Below are 26,404 nucleotides of genomic sequence, written 5' to 3'. Positions count from 1 at the left end.
ACCACATCTAAACCCTAAACCTAACCCTGTCATTACCCTAACACTAAAGCTAATGCTATTTCAAGCCCTAAACTTAAACCCTAACCTATCCCAAACCTTAAACTTCAACCTGACCCTAATAATAACCCTAGCTCTATAACTAACCCTTACCCTAAACCTAACCCTTTCACTGTACCAAGAAATATACATAACACTAAATCTATCCCTAACTGTAACCCTAGACCTGACATTAGCCCTAGCCCTAATATTACCTCTAACCCTAACACAAACACTACCCCTCATCCTAGCCCTAAGACTAGCCTTAATCATAACCCTAACCCTAAACCTAGCCCTAACCCTGATACTACCTCTCGCCCTAGACCTCAACCTAGTTATAATCCAATCCCTTACCCTACACATAACTCTAACCCTGACCCTAACCCTAGGCCTAAACCAAACACTATGTATAGCCATAATTTAGCCGTAACCCTAACCCTAACCCTAAACCTAGCCCTAAGACTAACTCTAACTCTCATGCTAGCCCTATCACTAGTTCTAACCCTCTCCCTCACCATAACCCTGGACACTAGCCCTAACTCTAGTCCTAACCCTTGCCCTATCCTTAGCCCTAGCCCTAACCATAGATCAAAACTTAACTCTAAATCTAAGCCTAACCCGAAGCCTAAGCTTAACCATTATTAATACATTTATAATTAGACTCTATGACTAGGATGTTGGCTTCAATTATTATTTAGAATATAGTCATTAGTTTCATAAAAGGCATACCATTTCTGGTGGTATATAGAGAGCTGAGGGTCAGAGGAAGGGCGCCATGTTAAGGGGGAAAGGTGTGAGGGTATGGGATTAATCTAATTTAGCAATTTGGAGGAGAACTCTAATGAATAGACAGGGGTTATTTATGGAAGAATGTATAAATTCAAATTCCTTATCTGTATTCATAAAATTACCCTAGGTATAAATAATAAAAGTTAGGAGGTTGAAAGTGAGATGGAGGGAGGAAAAAGAAGAAGAAAAAATAACAAGAAAAGAAAGAAAGAGAGGGAGAAAGAAAATAAAGGGCGGTGAGGTGGGGCCTATGCAATTCCTCTATATTATTCTATTCTGGTGATTCAGTACTTAAAGTCCAATTTCATGCAAAGTTCTTGGTTTCACATACGTTGAGGTTGTGAGGACCAGAGGGGGAAGGGTAGAGGAGAATGGATGAGAAGAGTGAGAAAAGAAAAGTTAAAAAAAAAAAAAGTCTCTCAGAACTCTGTTTTTTTTTTTTGTTTTGTTTTTTTTTTTTTTTTTTTTTCTTGCAGTAGGTTTAGTTGTCTATTCCTAGCTTGAGTCTCTCTGCTCAGGGTGGTGGATGTAGGCAGTGTGAGAGGGCTTGTGCTTCTACATGGAGCCTCCCTACTCTTAGTCTCTGAGTTGAAAACAAGGTGCATGTGCATTGCTGTTCCACATTGATAGCTAAGATCCCCAAAAGCTTGTAAGAAAAATCTTGAGTTATCACAGCTCTAGGTAAGAGAGTAGTTAACTGGGTACCTGAGCAGCCGCAGAATTGAGCTGGTATCCATGCCCACCGATAGATGGCGAGTAAGGTTTTCCAAGATGGATTCCATCTGTTACCTGTGTAGGGTGTTTGGTGAGGTGGGTGGTTCTGGGGTGCCTTTGTGCCCTGCCTGGATCTTCCTCTGGTGACCCGCAATCAAAGCCTCTGTGTTCTGTGCTGCCTTCTGTCTGCACAAAGAGCACCTGCGTTGCTGGGACTTAAATCTGTGCTGACAGATCACACACTGCTGAGACTTCCATCTGCCCCAAGAGCAACCATGTGGCCTAGCCTTCCTTCTGAGCCAAGAGCACCCCTGCAGACCTAGTTTTCTTCAAATTCTTATGATTCTGGGCAGGATTCATTTTTTACTTAGCCAGGTTTGGGCCTTCTCGGTTCAATGGTTTGCTGTCAGGAACAGTTTGTATTTTAAGGTTTCCCTTCATTATGGCTTATTGACGTGAATAAAAATTGAGCTGGAAATCAAACAAGGTTAGTAGGAGGTGCTGAAACTTCAAACAATCAGTTCTCCATGGGCACTCGCTAGTTTATTTCTTTTGAAGGTAGGCCTAAGCTGAAGGATGCCAAAGCAACTATATCTGAGAGCCCTTAAGGAGAAAACAGAGAAATATGCATGTACTGAAATAAGTCTCCCAATGATTTGATCAGATTTCTTTGCAACAGGGCAGTATTCACCTTTTAGCTTGCCCTACTAGTCTCTCCAAGTTTGGGACTTGTATGACCAATGGTTACATACACAGGTTTAGAGCTAGTGTTAGAGTTAGGGTGATTTTTGTTCAAATTTTTTTGAAACTGGGCTGGATTTATCTTTTTCCTATCTTTACTATGCTCCCCAGGTTTGGGCCTTCTGGATTCAGTGGTTCACTGTCAAAAACAGTTTGTATTTTAAGGTTTCACTTCATTTTGACCTATATGGGTAAATGGAAATAGAGCTTCACATCAAAGAGAGTTGATTTGAAAGTTTGCTTGAAACTTTACACACTCAATCAGTTCTCAGTGCACATTCTCTGGTTTGTTTCTTGTGGAAGTAGCCCTATGCTAAAATAGAAAGAAATAGCTTTATATGTGACTGCTTTAGGAACAAGTTTCAATATTTTTGGTGGAATTACTTTGATACTGTACAGGATTCATTCTTTACCTAGCCTTAGTAGGATCCCCAATTTTGGGCCATTAAATTCAACGGAATTTTTACGTGTCTCTTCATTATGGCATATAGGTGTGAATGACAATGAAGCTGGAAATTAAACAGAGTTGGTACTAGATGCTTGATTCATCACACACTCAATTAGTTTTCTGTGGGCACTCTCTGCTTTCTTTCTATTGAATATAGACCAAAGGAGAAGCATGCAAAAACAACTTTATCTGAGAGCACTTTAGGAGACAACAGGGAAATAAGCAGTAATGAACTATCTCCCACCATTATTTGGTCAGATTTCTTTGATACTGTGCATGCTTCATCTCTTAGCTTGCTCCATTAGGCTTCACAACTTTGAGATTTCTATGATCTAATGTTATCTAAACAGGTTAGGGTTAGTGTTACGTTTAGGGTTAGGGCTAGGTTTAGACCTAGTAGTAGGTTAGTTTTGTTCAAATTTCTTTGATACTGGGCAGGATTTATCTTACCTAGCCTTACTATGTTCCCCAGGTTTGGGACTTCTTAGTTCAATGGTTTGCTGACAGTAACAGTTTGTATTTTAAGGTTTCATTTTATTTTGACCTATATGGTAAAGGGAAATGGAGCTCAAAATCAAATAGGGTTGGTGCTAGCTGCTTCAAACTTCACACACTCAATCAGTTCTCTGTGCGCTCTCTCTGATTTCTTCCTTTTGATAGTAGCCTGAGCTGAAGCATACATAAACAACTTTATCCAAAGCATTTTAGGATAAAATAGGGAAATATGCATGTACTGAACTACCTCAACCAATTATTTGATCAAACATCTTTGATCCTGCACTGGAATCATCTGTTACTTTTCCCCACTAGGCTCCCCAAGTTTGGAACTTATATTACCAAAGACTCTCTAAACAGGATAGGGTTGGTTTTAGGACTAGGTTTGGAGATACTGTTAAGGTTAGAGTTAGTTTTGTTCAAATATATTTGATACTGGGCAGGATTCATCTTTGACCTAGCCTTACTTTGTTCCCCAGTTTGGGCCTTCTTGGTTCAGCAGATTGCTGTCAGGAATAGTTTGTATTTTAAGGTTTCACTCTATGTTGACCTATAGGGCTAAATGGAAATGGAGCTGGAAATCAAACATGGTTGATGCTAGCTTCTTAAAACTTCATACACTCAATCAGTTCTCTGTGGGCACTGTCTTATTTCTTCCTTGTGAAAATTTCCCAAAGCTGAAGCATGCAAAAAAATTTTATCAGACAGCACTTTAGGGGAAAACAGGGCAATATGCATGTATGGAAATTCTTCCCCAAATTACTTAGTCAGATATTTTTTTATAATGGGAAGTATTCATCTGTTAGCTTGCCCTACTAGTTGCCCCATATTTAGGACTTCTATGACAAAGATTGTCTAAACAGGCTAGTTTAGATTTAGGTTAGGATTAGGGCTAGTTTAGAGCTAGTGTTAGGGTTAGAGTTAGTTTTGTTCAAATATCTATGATACTAGGCAAGTTTAATCTTTTATGTAGCCTTACTATTTTCCCCAGATTTGGGCCTTGATTTAATGGTTCACTGTAAAGAACAGTTTGTATTTTAAGGTTTCACTTCATTTTGACCTATATGGGTAAATGTAAATGGAGCGGGAAATCAAACAGGGTTTGTGCTAGATGCTTAAACTTCACACACTCAATCAGTTCTCTGTGGACACTCTGTTTTTTTCTTTGTGATAGTATCCCAAAAATGAAGCATGCAAAAACAACTCTATGCAAGAGCACTTTAGGAGACAACAGGAAAATATGCATGTACCGAACTACTTCCCCCGATCATTTGGTCAGATTTCTTTGATACTGCAAAGAATTCATCTGTTAGCTTGCCCCACTAGGCTCCACAACTTTGAGACTTCTAAGATCAATGGTTCTCTAAAAAGGTTAGTGTTGGCTTAAGTTAGAGTTAGGGCTTAGGTTAGACCTAGTATTAGGGTTAGAGTTTGTTTTGTTCAAATTTCTTTGATACTGGGCAGGATACATTTTTACCTAGCCTTACTATGTTCCTCAGGTTTCAGCCTTCTCAGTTCAATGCTTTGCTGTCAGGAACAATTTGTATTTTATGGATTCACTTCATTTTGACCAACATAGGTAAATGGACATGGAGCTGGAAATCAATCAAGGTTGCTGCTAACTGCTTGAAACTTCACACACTCAATCAATTCCCTGTGTGCACTCTCTGGTTTTTTCCTTGTGAAAGTAGACCTAAGCTGAAGCATAAAAAACCAACTTTATCCAAGAGCAGTTTATGAGAAACAAGGAAATATGAATGTAGTGAACTACCTCCCCCAATTATTTGCTCAGATTTCTTTGATACTGCACAGGATTCATCTGTTAGCTTCCCCCACTAGGATCCCCATTTTGAGACTTCTTTGATCAAAGGTTCTCTATACAGGTTAGTGTTTGATTTAGGTTTAGGGTTAAGGCTAGGTCTAGAGCTAGTGTTAGGGTTAGAGTTTGTTTGTTCAAATTTCTTTGATACTGGGCAGGATTCATGTTTTTCCTATCCTTACTATACTCCCCATGCTTGGGCCTCCTAGATAAAAGGGTTCACTCTCAGGAACATTTTCAATTTTCATGTTTCACTTCATTTTGTCTTGTAGGGGTGAATGGAAATGGAGCTGGAAATCAAACAGGGTTTGTGCTAGCTGCTTGAAACTTCACAGTACTCTGTGTGCACTCTCTGGTTTTTCTCCTTGTGAAAGTACACCTAAGCTGAAGCATAAAAAAAAAAAAAACAACTTTATCCAAGAGCTGTTTATGAGAAACAGGGAAATATGCATGTAGTGAACTACCTCCCCCAATTATTTGCTCAGATTTCTTTGATAGTGCACAGGATTCATCCATTAGCCTTCCCCAATAGGTGCCCCAAATTTGGACTTCTATGATCGTAGGTTCTCTAAACAGGTTTGGACTATGGTTAGTGTTAGAGTTAGATTTAATTTTGTTCAAATGTATTTGATACTGGGCAGGATTCACCTTTTCCTAGGCTTACTATGTTCCCCAGGTTTGGGGCTTCTCGGTTCAATGGTTCCCTGTCAGGAACAGTTTGAATTTTGAGGTTTCACTTCATTTTGACCTATATGGGTAATTGGAAATGGAGCTGGATAACAAACGGGGTTGGTGTTAGCTGCTTGAAACTTCACACACTCAATCAGTTCTTTTTTGGCACTCTCTGGTTTGTTTCTTGTGATTGCAGTGCTACGCTGCAGCATGCAAAGCATAGTTTTACTGTTAGGGTGATGTTTAGAGCTAGGGTTAGTGTTAGGGTCAGAATCAGCATCAGGATTTGTTTTAGGGTTAAGGTTAGGACTCGAATCAGAGAAAAAGTTAGGGCTAGGTGTAGGGTAAGGCTTTGGTTTAAGTTAAGGGTTAGGGGTAGGGCTATGGCTCAGTTTTGTTGTTGTTGTTGTTTGTTTGCTTGTTTGTTTGTTTTAGGGCAAAGGCTAGGGTTAGAGCTAGATTTTGGATTAGCATTAGGGTTAGGATTAGTGTTAGGGTGAGGGTTTAGGCTTAGGGTTAGGGTTAGATCAAGGGTTAGGGTTTGGGCTAGGGTTAGGGTTATTTTAAGTGGTAGCATTAGAAGTAGGGATACATCAAGGATTAGAGTTAGATCTTAGGATAGGCTGAGGATTAGAGTTAGTGTTAGGGATAAATTAGGGCTAGGATTAAGGCTAGGGTTAGGATTGGGGTTAGGGTTAAGTTTAGGGAAATGGGTGGGATTATATCTAGCTTTACAGCTAGGGTGAGTGTTAGAATTAGGATTAGGGCTAGGGTTAGGGTTCAGGTTGGGATTAAGGCTAGGTTTAGGGCTAGGATTAGGGCTAGTGTTTCTGTTAGGTTTAGGGGTAGAATTAGGGCTAGGGCTAATGTCAGATCTAGGGTTATGTTTAGGGATAGTTTTAGGGTTAGGTTATGGCTAGTTCTAGTGTAAGGGTTATGTTTAGGGTGAGGGTAAGGTTTAGAGCTAAGGGTATTATTAGGGTTAGGGTTAGGGTCATGGTTAGTGATTCCTTTAGGTTATAGTTTAGGGTTAGGGCTTGAATGAGCATTAGGGTTAGGTTTAGTGTTAGGGTAATGGATAGGGTTAGGTTTAGGTTTCTTTTAATGTTTAGGGTAATGGGTGGGTTAGTTTTAGTGATAGGGTTAGGGTTAGCATTAGAGTTAGGGATATGTTTAGTGCAATGGATAGGTTTAGAGCTAGGTTAGGGCTAGGTTATTTTTTGAATTAAGTCTAGGATTATGGTTAGGTTTAGGTATAGGGCTAGGGTTTGGTTTAGGATTAGTGTTAGGGTTAGGTAAGTGTTAGGGTTAGGGCTAGGGTTATGGTTAAGTTAGTGTTAGGGTTAATGTTTGAGCTAGGGTTTGAGCTAGGGCAAGGTTTAAGTTTTATTTTAGGTCTAGGGTTATGTTTACAGTTAGGGTTTGGTTTAAGGTTAGGGTTATGAATAGAATTTTTATTAGGGTTAGGATTAGGGTTAGGGTAATAGATAATGTTAGATTTAGAGTTAGGGTTAGGGTTAAAGTATGTGTTAGGGCTAGTGTTAGGATTAGGTTTATATAAGGCTTAATGTTTTAGCTAGTGTTGGGTCTATGGCAAGAGTTAGGTTTAGGGTTAGGTCTAGGATCATGTTTATGGTTAGAGTTAGGTTTAGTTTTAGAGATATGTTTATATTAGGGTTATGGTAAGAGTTAGAGTAATGGATAGGGTTAGAGCTAATGTTTGGGCTAGGATTAGTTTAGGATTAGAGCTAGGGTTAGGGTTAGGGTTTATGTTAGGAATTGGGTTAAGTTTAGGGTATGCATTAGGCTTTGAGGGAGGGTTAGGTGTAATGACCAGAGTTAGGGTTAAGGTTATGGCTAGAGCAAGGGTTAGGGTTAGGTTGTGCTTAGGGCTAAGTTTAGGCCTAGGATTTGGGTTAGATTTTGTGTTATGTTTAGGGCTAGGGTTAGGACAATGGGTAATTTAAAAGCTACGGTTATGTTTAGAGCTAGTATTAGGGTTATGGTTATTGCTAGGTCTGGTGTTAGGTCTAGGTTTGGGGTTAGGATCAGTTTTAGAGCTAGGTTTATTGTTAAGGTCAGGGTCTGTGTTTGGGTTAGGATTAGGGTTAGGGTTAGAGCCAGATATAGAACAAGGATTAGGTCTAGCAGTAGGGTTGGTGTTTGGGCTAGTTAAGGTTTATTCTTAGGGCTATGGCTAGGTTTTTGTTTAGGTCTAGGGCTAGAGTTTTAGCTATATTTAGGATTAGCTTTTGATCTAGGGCTAGTGTTAGGGTTAGGTATAGTATAGGATTACTGGTACAGTTAGTGTTAGGATTTGGTTTAGGGTTAGGATCAGGTTTAGACCTAGGGTAAGTGTTAGGGTCAGAATAAGTGTCAGGGTTAGAGGAAGAGCTAGAATGAGGGATAGGGTTAGGTCTAGTAATAAGTTAGAATTTAAGTTAGGCTAAGGATTAGGGTTAGGACTAGGATTAGCATTTGGTTTAGGGTTTGGTTTAGGGTAAGGGAAAATGTTAGGGCTAGGGTTAGGGTTAAGTTTAGGGCTAGTGTTAACATTAATATTAGGGTTATAGCTAAGGTTAGTGCTCAGGTTATGGATAGGATTTGAGATAGGGTTAAGGCTAGGGTTAACACAACGACTAATGTACAAACTAAGGTTATGATTAGGGCTAGATTTAGGGTTAGGGTTAAGGCTAAGATTAGTGTTAGGGTTAATTTAAGGTTAGGGTGATGTTTAGAGCTAGGGTTAGTGTTAGAGTCAGCGTTAGGGTCAGGGTTAGGTTTTTACTTAGGTTTAGGGCTAGGTGTAGGGTTATGGTTTGGTTTAGGCTAAGGATTAGGGTTAGGGATATAGCTTTTTGTTTTTTATGACTAGGGCTAGGGGTAGCACAAGCATTAGGATTAGCATTATGGTTAGGGCTAGTGTTAGGGTTTAGTTTAGACTTATGGTTACAGTTAAATTTAGAGTTCGGTTTAGATTTAGAGTCAGGTTTAGATCTAGGTTTAGGGTTAAAGCTAAGAATAGAACTAGGGCTAGGACTAGGGCAAGAGTTAGAGTTAGTCTTAGGGCTAGGGTTAGGGTTAGGGTAGGATTTACTAGAGCTAGGATTAGCACTAGGCTTAGTGTTAATGATAGGCCTAGGGTTAGGGTGAGGGTTAGGGTTAAGATTAGGGTTATGGTTAGATTCAGGGTTATAATTAGGTTTAGGGTAAGAGATAGGGTTATAGCTAGTTTTAGGGCTATGGCGAGGGTTATATTTAGGGTTAGGGCTCGGATTATGATTTGGTTAGGATTAAGGGTAGGTTTAGGGCTAGGATTAGGACTAGGGCTAAATTCAGGTCTAGGGTTATGTTTAAAGATAGTTTTAGTGTTAGGTTTATGGCTATGTCTAGTTTAAGTGGTAGGTTTATGGTTAGAGTCAGGTTTAGAGCTAAGTGTATTATGAGGATAAAGGTTGCGATTAGTGTTTGGGATTGGTTAAGTTTTACAGTTAGGGCTCCTAGCCCTAACCATAATTCTGACCTTCTACCTAAACCCTAAACCTAGCTATAAGCCCATCCCTTCCCCTAAACCTAACCCTATCCCTAAACCTAAACCTAAACATGACACTAGGCCTAAATCTAACACAAACCCTACACCTAATCCTAGCTTTAATTTAGTCCCAAACCTAAACTAACACTAGCCCTAAGACTAACTCTCACCCTAGCCCTATTGGTAGTTCTAACACTCTCCCTTACCATAACCCTAAGCCTTGCCATAACCTTAGCCCTAACCCTAGCCCTAGCCCTAATTCTACATCTTACCCTAACTTTAAATCTAACCCTAAAGCTAAGCCTAATCCTCTCACTAACACAATCCCTAACACTAACACTAATCCTAAAACTAGCCCTAACTTAGCAGTATCCCTACAACAAAACTGAACCACAGCCCTAACCCTAACCCTTAACCTAAAACAAACACTAAATCTACACCTAGTCTTAAACTTAGCTCTAATACAAGTTCTATCCCTAACCCGAAAACTAACCTTGACCCTGATTCTGACCCTAACACTAACCCTAGCTGTAAAATCACCTAAAACCTAAACATAACCCTAACACTAGACCTAGCCCTAACCCTAACACTAAAACTAGCCCTAATCATAACCATAGTTCTTACATTAGCCGTAGCCCTAACCCTAGCCCTAACCTAACCCAAAACCTAGACCTAATAGAGCCCTAACACTAGCTTTAACCCTAACAATAACCCTAATCCTAGCCCTAACCCTTACCCTAAACCTAAACCTAATTCTAATATTTGCCCCAACACTAAATCTAACCTTAGCCCTAATCCTAACCATAATCCTAGCCCTAAACATAGCCGTAACCCTAGCCATTAAGCTAACCCTAACCATACCCTAATGCTAGCTCTAGGGTAATCCTAAACCTATTCCTAACCCTAACTCTATCCATTACCCTAAACCTATTCTGAACCATAAACCCAACGATATCCATAACCCTAACCCTACCCTAACCTTAAGGCTAATTTGAGCCCTACCATAAACATTAACCTAACTCAAACTGTAACAATGAACCTGACCCTAATAATAACCCTAGCTCTAAACCTTACCCTAAACCTTAACCTAACACTTACACTGTACCTAGCCATAATCCTAACCCTAATACTATCCCTAAACATAACCCTAGTCCTGACATTAGCCCTAGGCCTAATGCTAGCCCTCACTCCAACACAACTCTAGCCCTAATCCTAGCCCTAAACTTACCCTTAATCCTAACCCTAAACCTAACCCTAACCCTATGCTAGTCCTGGCCCTAACTCTAATCCTATCCCTTACACAAAGTCAAACCCTCACCCTATTGCTATCCTAGTCCTAACCCTAATTCTTAGTCTACCCAAAATCTAACTCTATTACTAGTCCTAACCCTAGCTCTTATGCTAGCTCTAAACTTAACCCAAACCCTAACCTTAGCCATGACCCTTATTCTGACCCTAACACTAACCCTAGGTTTAAACCTGACCCTACCCCTAAACCGAAACCTAACACTAGACCTACCAGTAAACCTATACCTAAATCTAAAACTAACACTAGCCCATGACCTAAATCTAATCCTACATATAGCCATAATTCTAGCCCTCGCCCTAACAATAACCCTTAACTTAACCCAAACACTAACTATACACCTAGAATTAACCCTTGTCCTATTTCTAGCCCTAACCCTAAAACTAACCCTAACCCGAACACTGACCCTTACCATAACACAAACCCTAGCTCTAAATCTTATCTAACCCCAAACTTAACCCTTAGACTAGACTAACCCTAAAACTAGCCATAACCATAACCCTAGCTCTTACATTACCCATACACCTAACACTAGCCCTAAAGTTCACACAAAACCTAGCCCTAATCCTAGCTCTAAACCTAACCCTAAGCATAACCCTAACCCTGAACCTAGCCCTAACCCTAACCATAATCCTTGCCCTAGCCCTAACCCAAGTTCAAACCCTAAATCTTACCCTAAACATAACCCTAGCCCAAACTCTAAACCTCACCCTAACTCTACCTCTATCCATTACCCTAACCAAAACCGTAAACCTAATGCTAACCCTAGCCCTAAACCTAACCCTAACCCTAACCTAGCCCTGACTTTAACCTAACCCTTACCCTAGCCCTAACCCTAGCTAAATACCTAACCCTTATGCTAAACATAATTTAACTCTATCCCTAACCCTAACCCTAACTCAAGACCTATTCCTAATGCAAACCCTAGTTCTAACCTTAGCTCTAACCCTATCCATTAACCTAAACATAACCCTTACCCAAATGCTAACCCTAGGCCTAACCCTAACCCTATAGCTAACCCTAACACTATGAATTACCCTAAACCTAACCTGAACCCTAAACCAGACGCTACCATTACCCTAACCCTAACCCTAATGCTAATTTCAGCCATAAACCTATATCCTAACATAAAACAAACTCTAACCCTGAACTTAACCCTAATAATTACCCTAGCTGTAAACTTGAACCTTACCCTAAACTTAATGCTTACACTAGACGTAGCAATGAACCTAACCCTAAATCTATGTTTAACCACAACCCTAGACCTGATATTAGCCCTAGCCCTAATCATAGCCCTAACCCTAAAACAAACTCTAGCCTTCATTCTAGACCTAAACCTAGCCTTAATCATAACCCTAACATTAATCCCAACCCTAACTCTAACCCTCACCCTACCTCTTAACCTAGCTACAATGCCATCCCTATCCTAAACTTAACCCTAACCCTAACCCTAATGCTAGGCCTAAGCTGAACACTAAACCTAGCCCTAATCCTACCCCTAATTTAACTCTATCCCTAACCCTAACCCTAGCCCTAAGACTAACTCTAACTCTCACACTAGCCCTATTCCTAGATCTAACCCAATTCCTTACCATAACCCAAACCCTAGAGCTAAACTGTGCCCTATCCTTAGTCCTAGCCCTAACCCTAGATCTAAACCTAATTTTAAATGTAACCCTAACACTAAGCCTAAGCCTAAAACTAACACTAGCCCTAACCAGAACACTAATCATAAAACTAGTCCTAACCCTAACTCTACGACTAAAACAAAACCAAACAGTGGCCCTAACCCTAAATCTTCACTTAAACCAAACCCTAACACTATAACTAGACCTAACCCTAACCCTAATTCGAGTCCTAACCATAATCATAAAAATAACACTGACCATGACTCCTCTCCTTACACTAACCCTAGCTCTAAATATCACCAAAATCATAAACCAAACCCTAACACTAGAGGCTAACTACTACACTAACCCTAAAATGAACCCTAATATTAACCCTGTTTTTTACATTAGCTCTTGCCCTAACCTTAGCCCTAAACCTAACAGAAAATTTACCCCTAAAAGAGCCCTAAACCTAGCTTTAAACCTAACCCTAACCCTACCCCTAACACTAGCTTTAACCCTATAACTAACTGTAAGCAAGATGCTAAACCTAATGGTAACCCTAGACCTATCCCTAATCCTAAGGCTTACCAAAACCCTAACGCTAAGAATAGTCCTAAATCTAGCCCTCATTCTAGCTCTAACCCTATCGCAAACCCTAACCATAAACCTGACCCTTATTCTGACCATAACACGAAACCTAGATCTAAACCTGACCCTAACCCTAGAAAAAACCCTAACACTAGCCCTACCGGTACTTATACCTAAACCTAAACATATCACGAGCCCTAGACCTAAACATAATCCTAAACCTAGCCTTAACAGTAGCCCTAGACCTAAACAACAACCTAGTCCTAGCCCTAACAATATCCCTTAACCTAACTCAAAAACTAACCCTACCCCTAGACATAAGCCTAATCCTAATTCTGGCTTTAACCTGAACTCTAACTCTAACCTGAACACTGACCCAGCCTTTAAGACTAAACCTATCCCTAAACCTGACCCTAACCAAAAACTTAAACCTAACAGTAGACCTAGTCATAACCAAACCCTACAACTAGCCCTAATTCTAAGCCTAGCTCTTACATTACCCATAGCCCTAAACTTATGCATTAACCTAACACAAAACCTAGAGTGAATCCTAGGCCTAAACCTAGCCCTAAGCATAACCCTAACCCTAACCCTAGCCCTAACCATAATCCTAAGCCTAGCCTTAGTCCTAACCCTAACTCAAAGCCTAATCCTAGAACAGGCGCAGCGGCCTGGTGAGGGGCAGAGCCGCCCCCTCCCCCCGTGCCTGCAAGGTAGGCAGAACTGTGACCACCAACAGAACAGGCCCACTGACCCGCAGAGGGCCAGAGCTGCCAAACACGCCTGCAAGGTAGGTGGGCCTGCGACCCACCGGCAGAACAGGCCCAGCGGCCTGCTGAAGGGCAGAGCCACGCCCTCCCACCGCGCCTGCAAGGTAGGTGGAACTGTGAACACGGACAGAAAAGGCCCAGTGGCCCACGGAGGGGCAGAGTTGCCCCCCGCGCCTGCAAGGAAGGTGGACTAGCGACCACCAACAGAACAGGCCAGACCTGCAACCGACAGACAGAACAGGCCCAGCGGCCTGCAGAAGGGTAGAGCCCCCCCGCGCCTGCAAGGTAGGCGGACCTGCCACCCACCGGCAGAACAGGCCCAGCAGCCTGCAGAGGGGCAGTGCCAATGCCCGCACCTGCAAAGTAGGCAGAAATGCGACCACCGACAGAACAGGCCCAGCGGCCCGCAGAGGGGCAGAGCCTCCGCCTGCGCCTGCAAGGTAGGCAGACCTGCAACTGACCAGCATAACAGGCCCAGCGGCCTGCTGGCGTGGTAGGCATATTGCCCCAATTGGAGGAGGGGCAGAGCCGCCGCCCACACCTGTGAGGGAGACTTTGAAACTATACAAGAGCAATATAAATATATAGGGGGAAAATTCAATAACACAACAGTTTCACCAAGCAGAAAGAAACGAGAACAGTATGAAGAGACAAGGAAAGAAGGGACCACAAGCAATGCAGGTCAACTCAACCTTAGAAGAGGTAATATCTGCAGCACATGGAATGTCAGATAAAGAATTCAGGATATACATGCCTCAGATGATCTGGAGTCTCAAGGAAGACATCAGACAGCAAAATCAGACAATGAAAGATCACTTCAACAATGAATTACATAAACAAATCCATGAAGCAAAAGATCAACTAAACAGGGAGATAGGGGTTATAAAAAACAAACAAACAGAAATCCTAGAAATGCAGGAAGCAATTAACCAACTTAAAAACTCAATTGAGAATACTACCAGCAGAGTAGAACACTTAGAAGATAGAACATCAGACAATGAAGACAAAGTATTTCAACTTGAAAAGAACATAGACAGCTCAGCAAGACTATTAAGAAACAATGAGCAGAACATCCAAGAAATATGGGATAATACAAAGAGACCAAACTTAAGAGTCATTGGGATACAGAAAGGGATAGAGGTTCAAACCAAAGGAATGAGGAATATATTCAATGAAATAATGCAAGAAAACTTCCCAGACTTGAAGAATGAGACAGAATCCCAAGTCCTAGAAGCCTACAGGATGTCGAATGTGCAAAATCATAAGAGATCCACACCTAGACACATTATAATTAAGATGCCCAACATTCAGAATAAGGAGAGAATTTTAAAAGCTACAAGAGAAAGGAAGCAGATTACATTTAGGGGTAAGCCAATCAGGATAACAGCTGATCTTTCAACACAGACTCTGAAAGCTAGAAGATCCTGGATAAACATATTTCAAACACTGAAAGAAAATGGGTTCCAACCAAGAATTGTGTATCCAGCGAAATTAAGCTTCAGGATGGAAGATGAAATTAAAACCTTCCACGATAAATGAAAGTTAAAAGAATTTGCAGCTAGAAAACCATCTCTTCAAAACATCCTTGGCAAAACATTACAGGAAGCGGAAATGGAAAATAACAATGAAAACCAACAGTGGGAGGTAGGACACTAAAGGAGGGAAAATAATCAAAGAGTTCATTCCTTAAAAAAAGGAAAAACCAACAAATAAATGATCTCATACTTCATCTCAAAATCCTAGAAAAAGAAGAGCAAAACAACAGCAAAAGAAGTAGAAGGCAAGAAATAATTAAAATCAGAGCTGAAATTAATGAAATTGAAACAAAAGAATCAATTGACAAAATTGACAAAACTAAAAGTTGGTTCTTTGAAAAAATAAACAAAATCGACAGACCCTTAGCCATGCTAACGAAGAGAAGAAGAGAGAGAACTCAAATTACTAGCATACGGGATGAAAAAGGCAATATCACAACAGACACTTCAGAAATACAGAAGATAATCAGAAATTATTTTGAATCCTTATACTCCAATAAATTAGAAGATAGTGAAGGCATTGATAAATTTCTTAAGTCATATGATCTGCCCAGATTGAGTCAGGAGGATATAGACAACCTAAACAGACCAATATCAATTGAGGAAATAGAAGAAACCATCAAAAGACTACCAACTAAGAAAAGCCCAGGACCGGATGTGTATACAGCAGAGTTTTACAAAACCTTTAAGGAAGAACTAATACCAATACTTTTCAAGCTACTTCAGGAAATAGAAAAAGAGGGAGAACTTCCAAATTCATTCTACGAGGCCAACATCACCCTGATTCCTAAACCAGACAAAGACACTTCAAAGAAAGAAAACTACAGACCAGTATCTCTAATGAACCTAGATGCAAAAATCCTCAATAAATTTCTGGCGAATTGGATACAAAAACATATCAAAAAATTGTGCACCATGATCAAGTAGGATTCATCCCTGGGATGCAAGGCTGGTTCAATATACGGAAATCAATAAATGTTATTCACCACATCAATAGACTTAAAAATAAGAACCATATGATCATCTCGATAGATGCGGAAAAAGCATTCGACAAAGTACAGCATCCCTTTATGTTCAAAACTCTAGAAAAACTAGGGATAATAGGAACATACCTCAATATTGTAAAAGCAATCTATGCTAAGCCTCAGGCTAGCATCATTCTGAATGGAGAAAAACTGAAGGCATTCCCTCTAAAATCTGGAACAAGACAGGGATGCCCTCTCTCTCCACTTCTGTTCAACATAGTTCTCGAAACGCTGGCCAGAGCAATTAGACAGACAAAAGAAATTAAAGGCATAAAAATAGGAAAAGAAGAACTTAAATTATCACTATTTGCAGATGATATGATTCTATACCTACCAGACCCAAAAGGCTCTACAAAGAAACCATTAGAGCTAATAAATGAATTCAGCAAAGTGGCAGGATATAAAATCAACACGCATAAATCAAAGGCATTCCTGTATATCAGTGACAAATCCTCTGAAATGGAAATGAGGACAACCACTCCATTCAAAATATCTTCAAAAAAAATAAAATACTTGGGAATCAACCTAACAAAAGAGGTGAAAGACTTATACAATGAAAACTACAGAACCCTAAAGAGAGAAATAGAAGAAGATCTTAGAAGATGGAAAAATATACACTGTTCAAGGATAGGCAGAACTAACATCATCAAAATGGCGATATTACCAAAAGTTCTCTATAGGTTTAATGCAATGCCAATCAAAATCCCAATGGCATTTCTTGTAGAAATAGAGAAAGCAATCATGAAATTCATATGGAAAAATAAAAGACCCAGAATAGCAAAAACAATGCTAAGCAGGAAGTGTGAATCAGGCGGTATAGCGATACCAGACTTCAAACTATACTACAGAGCAATAGTAACAAAAACAGCATGGTACTGGTACCAAAACAGGCGGGTGGACCTAAGGTACAGAATAGAGGACACAGAAACCAATCCACAAAACTACAACTATCTCATATTTGATAAAGGGGCTAAAAGCATGCAATGGAGGAAGGATAGCATCTTCAACAAATGGTGCTAGGAAAACTGGAAATCCATATGCAACAAAATGAAAATGAATCCCTTTCTCTCGCCATGCACAAAAGTTAATTCAAAATGGATCAAGGAGCTTGATATCAAATCAGAGACACAGCGTCTGATAGAAGAATAAGTTGGCTATGATCTACATACTGTGAGGTTGGGCTCCAAATTACTCAATAGGACACCCATAGCACAAAAGTTAATAACTAGAATCAACAAATGGGACTTACTCAAACTAAAAAGTTTTTTCTCAGCAAAAGAAACAATAAGAGAGTTTAATAGGGAGCCTACATCCTGGGAACAAATCTTTACTCCTCACACTTCAGATAGAGCCCTAATATCCAGAGTATACAAAGAACTCAAAAAATTAGACAATAAGATAACAAATAACCCAATCAACAAATGGGCCAAGGACCTGAACAGACACTTCTTAGAGGAGGACATACAATCAATCAACAAGTACATGAAAAAATGCTCACCATCTCTAGCAGTCAGAGAAATGCAAATCAAAACCACCCTAAGATACCATCTCACTCCAGTAAGATTGGCAGCCATTATGAAGTCAAACAACAACAAGTGCTGGCAAGGATGTGGGGAAAAGTGTACACTTGTACATTGCTGGTGGGACTGCAAATTGGTGCAGCCAATTTGGAAAGCAGTATGGAGATTTCTTGGAAAGCTGGGAATGGAGCCACCATTTGACCCAGCTATTCCCCTTCTTGGTCTATTCCCTAAAGACCTAAAAAGAGCATGCTACAGGGACACTGCTACATCGATGTTCATAGCAGCACAATTCACAATAGCAAGACTGTGGAACCAACCTAGATGCCCTTCAATAGACGAATGGATAAAAACAAAATGTGGCATTTATACACAATGGAGTATTACTCTGCATTAAAAAATGACAAAATCATAGAATTTGCAGGGAAATGGATGGCATTAGAGCAGATTATGCCAAGTGAAGCAAGCCAATCCCTAAAAAACAAATGCCAAATGTCTTCTTTGATATAAGGAGAGTAACTAAGAACAGAGCAGGGACGAAGAGCATGAGAAGAAGATTAACATTAAACAGGGATGAGAGGTGGGAGGGAAAGGGACAGAGAAGGGAAATTGCATGGAAATGGAAGGAGACCCTCAGGGTTATACAAAATTTCATACAAGAGGAAGTGAGGGGAAAGAGGAAAATAATACAAGGGGGAGAAATGAATGACAGTAGAGGGGGTAGAGAGAGAAGAGGAGAGGGGAGGGGAGGGGATGGGGGATAGTAGAGGATAGGAAAGGCAGCAGAACACAACAGACACTAGTATGGCAATATGTAAATCAATGGATGTGTAACTGATGTGATTCTGCAATTTGTATACGGGGTAAAAATTGGAGTTCATAACCCACTTGAATCAAAGTGTGAAATATGATATATCAAGAACTATGTAATGTTTTGAACAACCAACAATAAAAAAAAATTTAAAAAAGCCTAATCCTTACCATAAAATAAACTTAGATCTATCCCTAACTCTAAACCTAACTCTACCCATAATCCTAACCATAACCCTAGCTCTAAACCTAACTCTAAAACTATGCATTACCCTAACCCTAACCCTAATCCATTAATAGTCCTAACCCTAGCCCTCACTCTAGCTCTAACCCTATCCCTAAACCTAATGCTATTCTTGATCCTTATTCTGACCCTAACACTAACCCTAGGTCTAACACTGATCCTAAACCTAGACCAAACCCTAACACTAGCCCTAGACCAAAACCTAATCCTAAATCTAGCCTTAACTCTAGACCTATACCTAAACAAAAACCTAGCCCTAACAAAAACCCTTATCCTAACCCAACACTGCCATACCCCTAGACCTAATCCTAGTCCTGATTCATGCTCTAACCCTAATTCTAACTCTAACTAAAACACTGACCCTTCCATTAACAGTAAACCTAACTCTTAATCTGACCCTAACCAATAATCTAAACCTAACACTAGATCTAGCAATAAGCCTACCCCTACAACTAGCCCTAAGCATAACCCTAGCTCTTACATTAACCATAGCCCAATCCTTACGCCTTAACCTAACACAAAACCTGGAGCAAATCCTAGGCCTAAACATAACCCTAAGCATAACTCTAACCTTAACCCTAGCCCTAACCCTAATCCTAACCCTAGCCTTAGTACTAAACCTAGCTCAAAGCCTAACCCTAACACTAAATATAAACTTAGACCTATCCCTAAATCTAAATCTAACCCTAGCCCTAATCCTAACCTTAATCCTAACCCTAAACCTAGCTTTAAATCACCCATTACACTAATGCTAAACCTAACCCTATTGATAACCCTAGCCATAACCCCAACCCTTACCCTAACCGGAAAACTAAACCTAGACCTAACCGTAAACCTAACTCTCACCATAGACCTAATCCTAGCTCAAACCCTAACCTGTACCATAAATCTAAACATAATCATAGCTTTAATGCTAACCCTAAAATAAATCTAATCTTAACTCTACACCTAAACATATATCTAAGGGTATTCATTACCATAATGATAATGAAACTTAGCCCTAATGATAACCCTAACCCTAACACCAACCCAAACAATAAACCTATGATAATCTTATCCCTAGACCTAAAGCTGTATCTAACAATCGACCTAGCCCTAGCCTTAACTCTAGCTCAATCCCTCACCCTTACCCTAAACATAACATTAGCCTGAACCCTAACTTTAAACCTAGTCCCAATCCTAACCATAACCATAGCCCAAACCCTAGCTCTAACTCTATCCATTACCCTAACCATGAGCCTAAACCTAATGCTTACCCTAGCCCTAACTGTAATTCTAACTCTATCCCTAGCCCTGATTCTAACACGAACCCTCAACCTAGCCCTAACCCTTACTCAATCCCGGACTCTTACTCTTAACCTAACCATAAGACTAACCCTAAGTCTAACCCTCACCCTAACCCTAGCCCTAAACCTAAACTTAACCCTAGCCTTAACCCTAGCTCTACCCCACTCATTACCCTATTCCTAACCATAAACCTCATGATAACCTTAGCCCTTTCCCTAAACCTACTCTAAACCTAATCATAAACCTAACCCTATACCTAACCATAAACAAAACCTTTTACATAGTCTTAACCCTAACTCAAACCCTAACCATACCCTAAATCTAAACTTAACCCTAGTCCTAAACCTAATCCTAACCCTAACCCAATATCTAACCCTGTCATTACCCTAAACCTAATGCTAACCCTACACCTAACCATAATACTAAACCTAACCATAAACGTAACCCTCATCCTAGACCTAACCCTAAAACTAACCCTATCCTTAGCACTAACCCTAGCTCAAACACTCCAGCATACCCTAAATCTAACCCTAACCCTAACCCTAGCCTTAACCCTAACCCTAATCCTAACTCTAGCCATAATCCTAAGCATAACCTTAGCTCTAACACTAGCTCTAACCCTATCCACTTCCTAACAATAACCATAACCCTAATGATAACCCTAGGCCTAACCCTACACCTACCCATTACCCTAAACCTAACCAGAACCCTAAACCTAACCTGAAGCCTAAACCTAACACTATCCATTAACCTAACCCTAACGCTAAACATAAAGCTAATTTGAGCCCTAACCCTAAACCTTAACCTGCCCAAACCCAAAACCTGACCCTGACCATTTTAATACCCCTACCTCTAAACCTGAACCTTACCCTAAACCTAACTCTGACACTAGACCTAGCCATAAACCTCACCCTAAAATTATCCCTAAACATAACCCTAGACATGATATTAGCCCTAGCCCTAATTCTTGCCATAAACCTCACACAAACACTAGCCCTCATCCTAGCCCTAAACCTAGCCTTGATTCTAACATGAATCCTAACTTTAGCCCTATCCCCAATTTTATCCCTCGCCCTAGTTCTGAACCTAGCTATAACTCAATCCCCTCCCATAAATGTAACCCTAACCCTAACCCTAGACCTAATCCTATAACTAATCCTAGACCTGATCCTAGCCCTAATTTAGCCCTAACTCTATCCTAACACAGCACTAAGAGTAAATCTAACTCTCATCCTAGTCCTATTCCTAGTTCTGAGCCTATCCCTTACCATAACCCTAAAACTTGTCCTAACCTTAGCCCTAACTCTAGCCCTAGCCCTCACCCTAGATCTGACCATAACTCTAAATCTAACCCTAACCCTAAGCCTAAAGCTCACACTAACACTAGCCATAACACTATTGCTAATCCTAAAACTAGCCCTAAACTAGTCCTATCCCTAAAACAAAACCGAACTATAGCCCTAACCCTAAACTTGAACCTAAATCAAAACTTAACCTTACACCTAGCCCTAACCTTAGCCCTAATTCCAGTCCTACCCTAAACATAAAACTAACCTTGATCCTGACTCTGATCCTAACACTAACCCTAGTTTAACATCAACCTAAAAATAAATCTAACCCTAAAACTAGACCTAGCCCTAACCCTAACACTAAAACTAGCCCTAATCATAACCCTAGTTCTTACATTAGCTGTAGCCCTACACCTAGCACTAACCTAACCTAAAACCTAGCCCCAATTCTAGCCCTATACCTCATTTTAACCCTAACCCTAGCCCTAGCCCTAGCCCTAAACATTACCCTAAACTTAATCCTAACCCTAAAACTTGCCCTAAACCTAAACCTTACCCTAGCCTTAATCATAACCATAATCCTAGACCTAACCCTAGCTCTAACCCTATCCATTACCCTAACCACAACCCAAACCCTAATGCTAACTCTAGGATAACCCTAACCCTATCTCTAACCCTAAAATTATCCATTACCCTAAACCTTACTTGAACCCTAAACCTAACCATATCCATTACCCTGACCTAACCATATCCAAACCCTATACCTAACCGTAAACAAAATATTTTCCGTAGTCTTAACCCTAACCCTAACACTAATTAGAGCCCTAACCCTTAACCTTAACTTAACCCAAACCTTAACTGTGACCTTGACCCTAATAATAACCTATCTCTAAAACTGACCCTAAAATTCAACCTAATATTTACACTAGAAATAGTCATAAACCTCACCCTAAAATTAACCCTAACCATAAACCTAGATCTGACATAAGCCCTAGCCATAATACTAGCCCAAACCCTAACAAAAAACCTAGCTCTAATCCCAGCGCTAAACCTAGCCTTAATTTTAATCCTAACCCTAACCAGCCCTAAACATAGGCCTAGCCCTAACACTAACCCTAGCGCTAATCCTAGCACTAATTTTGCCCTAACCCTAACTCTAACCCTAATCCTTGCTCTAAGACTAACGCTAACTCAAACCATAGTCCTATACCTAGTTTTCAATCTATCCCATAAATAACCCAAACCCTAGCTCTAAACCTAGCCCCAAACCTAGCCCTAACTTTCACCCTACCCTAAACCTATATCTAATCCTAACTCTAAATCTAACCCTAACACTAAGCTTAAACCTCACCCTAACACTAGCCCTAAGCCTAATGCTAATTGGCAACTAGCCCTAACCCTAGCCCTAGCACTCAAACAAACCCGAGTCATAGGCTTAACCCTAATCCTTAAACTAAATCAAACACTAACCATAGACCTAGTCCTAATCCTAGCCCTAATTCGAGTCCAAATCCTAACTCTAGAACTTACCCTGATACTAACCCTAACTCTAGACATCACCCTAACCCTAAATCTAACACTAACACTAGACCCAGCCCTAAACCTAACACTAAAAATAGCCATAATTGAACCCTATTTCTTACATTAGACATAGCCCTACCATTACAGAAAACCTAGCCCTTATATGAGAACTAAACCTAGCTTGAAACATAACCCTAACCTTAATCCTAGCCCTATTTCTAACCCTAACACTAGCCCTAACCCTAGCTCTAACCCTATACCTCACCCTAAGCCAAACCCTCACCCTAATGCTACTATAGTCCTAAATATAATCCTTAGCCTACCCAAACATAACCCTAATACTAATCCTAACCATAGCCCTGATTCTAGCTCTAAACCTAATCCAAACTCTAACCCTAACCCTGACCCTTATTCTGACCCTAACTCTAACCCTAGGTATAAACCTGAACTTAAACGCTAGACTGAACCCTAACACTAGCCCTATGGGTAACCATATACCTAAACCTAACACTAACACTCGACCTAGACAAAAACATAATCATAAACCTAGCCATAACTCTAGCACTAGCCCTAAACAAAAACCTAGCCCTAGCCCTAACAATAACCCTTAACCTAACCCAAACACTAACCCTACACCTAGACCTAAACCTAGCCCTATTTCTGGCCCTAATCTTAAACCTAATCCTAACCTGAACAATGACCCTTACCTAAACACAAACCTAGCTCTAAACTTTATGCTAACTCAAAATCTAGTCATAACCTTATCACTAGACCTAGTCATACACCTAATCCTCACTCTTACATTACCTATAACACTAACACTAGCCCTAAACTTCACACAAACCCTAGCCCTAAACCTAGCCCTAAGCCTAACTCTAGCCCTAACTCTAGACCTAACCCTAACCCTAACCCTCACCGTACACCTAACTCTACACTAACCATTACCATAAACATAACCCTAGCCCTAACTCTAAACCTAGCCCTAATCCTAGCCCTAATCCTAACCATAAAAAAGGCCAAACCCTGGCTCTAACTCTATCCATTACCTTAAACATAACCATAATCCTAATCCTAATGCTAACCCTAGCCCTAAACTTAACCCCTTATCCTAAACCTAGACCTGACACTAACCCTAACCCTCACCCTAGACCTAACCATAGCTCAAACCTATCACTTAACCTAAACCTAACCCTAACACTAACCATAGGCCTAACCCTAACCCTAACCCTAACCCTAGACCTAATCCTAATCAAAAGCCTAGCCCTAAACCTATCCATTACAATAAACATAAACCTAACCCCAAATGCTAACCCTAGGCCTAATCCTAAACCTACCACTAACACTAACCCTATTCATTACCTAAACCTAACCTGAACACTAAACCTAACCCTATCAAGTACTCTAACCATAACCCTAACCCTAATGCTAAATCAAGCCCTAAACCTAAACCATAACCTAATCCAAACTCTGAAGAAGACACTGACTCTAATAATACACCTAGCTCTAAAGCTGACCCTTACCATAAAACTAACCCTTACACTAGACCTAGCCATAAAACTGACAAAAACACTATCCCTAACCAAAACCATAGACCTGACATTAGCACTCTACCTAATTCTTGCCCTAAACCTAACACAAATCCTCTCCCTCATCCTAGCCCTAAACTAATCCTTAATTCTAACCTGAAAACTAACCCTACCCCAATCCCGAATTTCAACCCTCACCCTAGTTCTGAACCTAGGTATAATCACATCTTTTCCCTTAACCCTAATCCTAACCCTAACACTATCACTAACCCTAACCTTAGCCCTAACCCTAGACCTAACCATAACACTAACTCTAGCTCTAATCCTATCCCTAATTTATCACTAACTGTAACCTGATCTCTAACCCTAGCCTTAATCTTAATGCTAACCCTAGACCTATATCTGGTACTAACCTTATGTGTTACCATAACCCTAACACTAGCCCTAACCTTAGCCCTAACCCTAGATCTAAACATAACTCTAAATCTAACCCTAACCCTAAGCCTAAACCTCACCATACCATTAGTTCTAACTCTATCGCTAATCCTAAAACTAGCCCTACCCAAGCCCTAGTCCTAAATCAAGATAGAGTATAGCCCTAACTTTAATCCTAACCTAACCGTAACACTATGCCTGACATTAGCCCTGGCCCTAATTTTTGCCCTAACTCTAACACAATCCTAACCCTACACCTAGCCTTAACCCTAGCTCTATTCGAATGTTATTCCTAACCCTTAAAATAACAATGATCCTGACTCTGACCCTAACACTAACCCTATCTCAAATCATCACCCTAAACATAAACTTAACCCTAACACTAGACCTAGGCCTAACTCTAACCCTAAATCTAGCCCTAATTGTAAACCTAGTTCTTACATTAGCCATAGCCCCACCCTAGCCCTAACCTAATCTAAAACCTAGCCCTAATCTGAGCCCTAACCCTAGCTTTAACCCTAATCCTAACCCTAACCCTAAACCTAATCTTAACCCTAGCCCTAATCCTAACCATAATCCTAGTCCTAACCCTAACTCTAATCCTATCCATTACCTTAACCCTAACCCTAACCACAATGCTAACCCTAGGATAACCCTAACCCTATCCATAACCCTAACCCTATGCATTACCTAAACCTAACCTGAACCCTAAATCTAACCATATCCATTACCTTAACCCTAAACCTAACCATAATGCTAATTTGAGCCCTAATTCTAAATATGAACCTAAACAAACCCTAACCCTAACCCCTATCCTAATAATACCCCTAGCTCTAAAACTGACCGTAACCCTTAACTTAACCATTACACTATACCTAACCATAAACCTAACTCTAAAACTATCCCTAACCATAGCCCTAGACCTGACATTAGCCCTAGCCCCAATGCTAGCCATAAACATAACAAAAACCATAGACCTAAACCTGGCCCTAAATTTAGCCTTAATCTTAACCCTAATACTATCACTAGCCCTAACCCTAAATTTAACCCTTGCCCTAGGCCTAATCCTAGCTATAACATCATACCATACCCTAACCCTAATCTTAACCCTAGCCCTAAACAAAGGCCTTGCCCTAATACTAACCTACCTCTATTACTAGCCCTAATTTAGCCCTAACCCTAAACCTAACCATATTCCTAGCCCTTAGAATAACTCTAATCTCTCCCTAGTTCTATCCCTTGTTCTAACCTTCTCCTTTACCATAACCCAAAGCCTAGCCCTAACCCTAGCCAAAACCTAACCCTAAACTTAGTCCTGGCCCTAAACCAGATCTAACCCTAACTCTAAATATAATCCTAACCTTAAACCTAAACCTCTCCCAAACACTAGCCCTAACCCTAATGCTAATTTGAAAACTATTGAAAACTAGCCCTAACCCTAGCCCATAGCCCTCAAACAAAACTGAGCTATAGTCCTAATCCTAACCCTAACCTAAATCAAATCCTAACACTACACCTAGGCCTAACCCTAACCCTAACAACTAATACTGACCCTAACTCTGACCCTAAAACTAACCCTAGCTCTAAATATCACCCTAACCCTAAACCTAACCCGAACCCTAGAACTAGTCCTAAACCTAATCATAAAACTAGCCATAATCGTAAAGCCAGTTCTTACAGTAGACATAGACC

Source organism: Marmota flaviventris, chromosome 4 (genome assembly GCF_047511675.1).
Source record: "Marmota flaviventris isolate mMarFla1 chromosome 4, mMarFla1.hap1, whole genome shotgun sequence".
In the NCBI taxonomy this organism is placed as follows: Eukaryota; Metazoa; Chordata; class Mammalia; order Rodentia; family Sciuridae; genus Marmota; species Marmota flaviventris.
Note: the sequence above shows the minus strand (reverse complement) of the source record.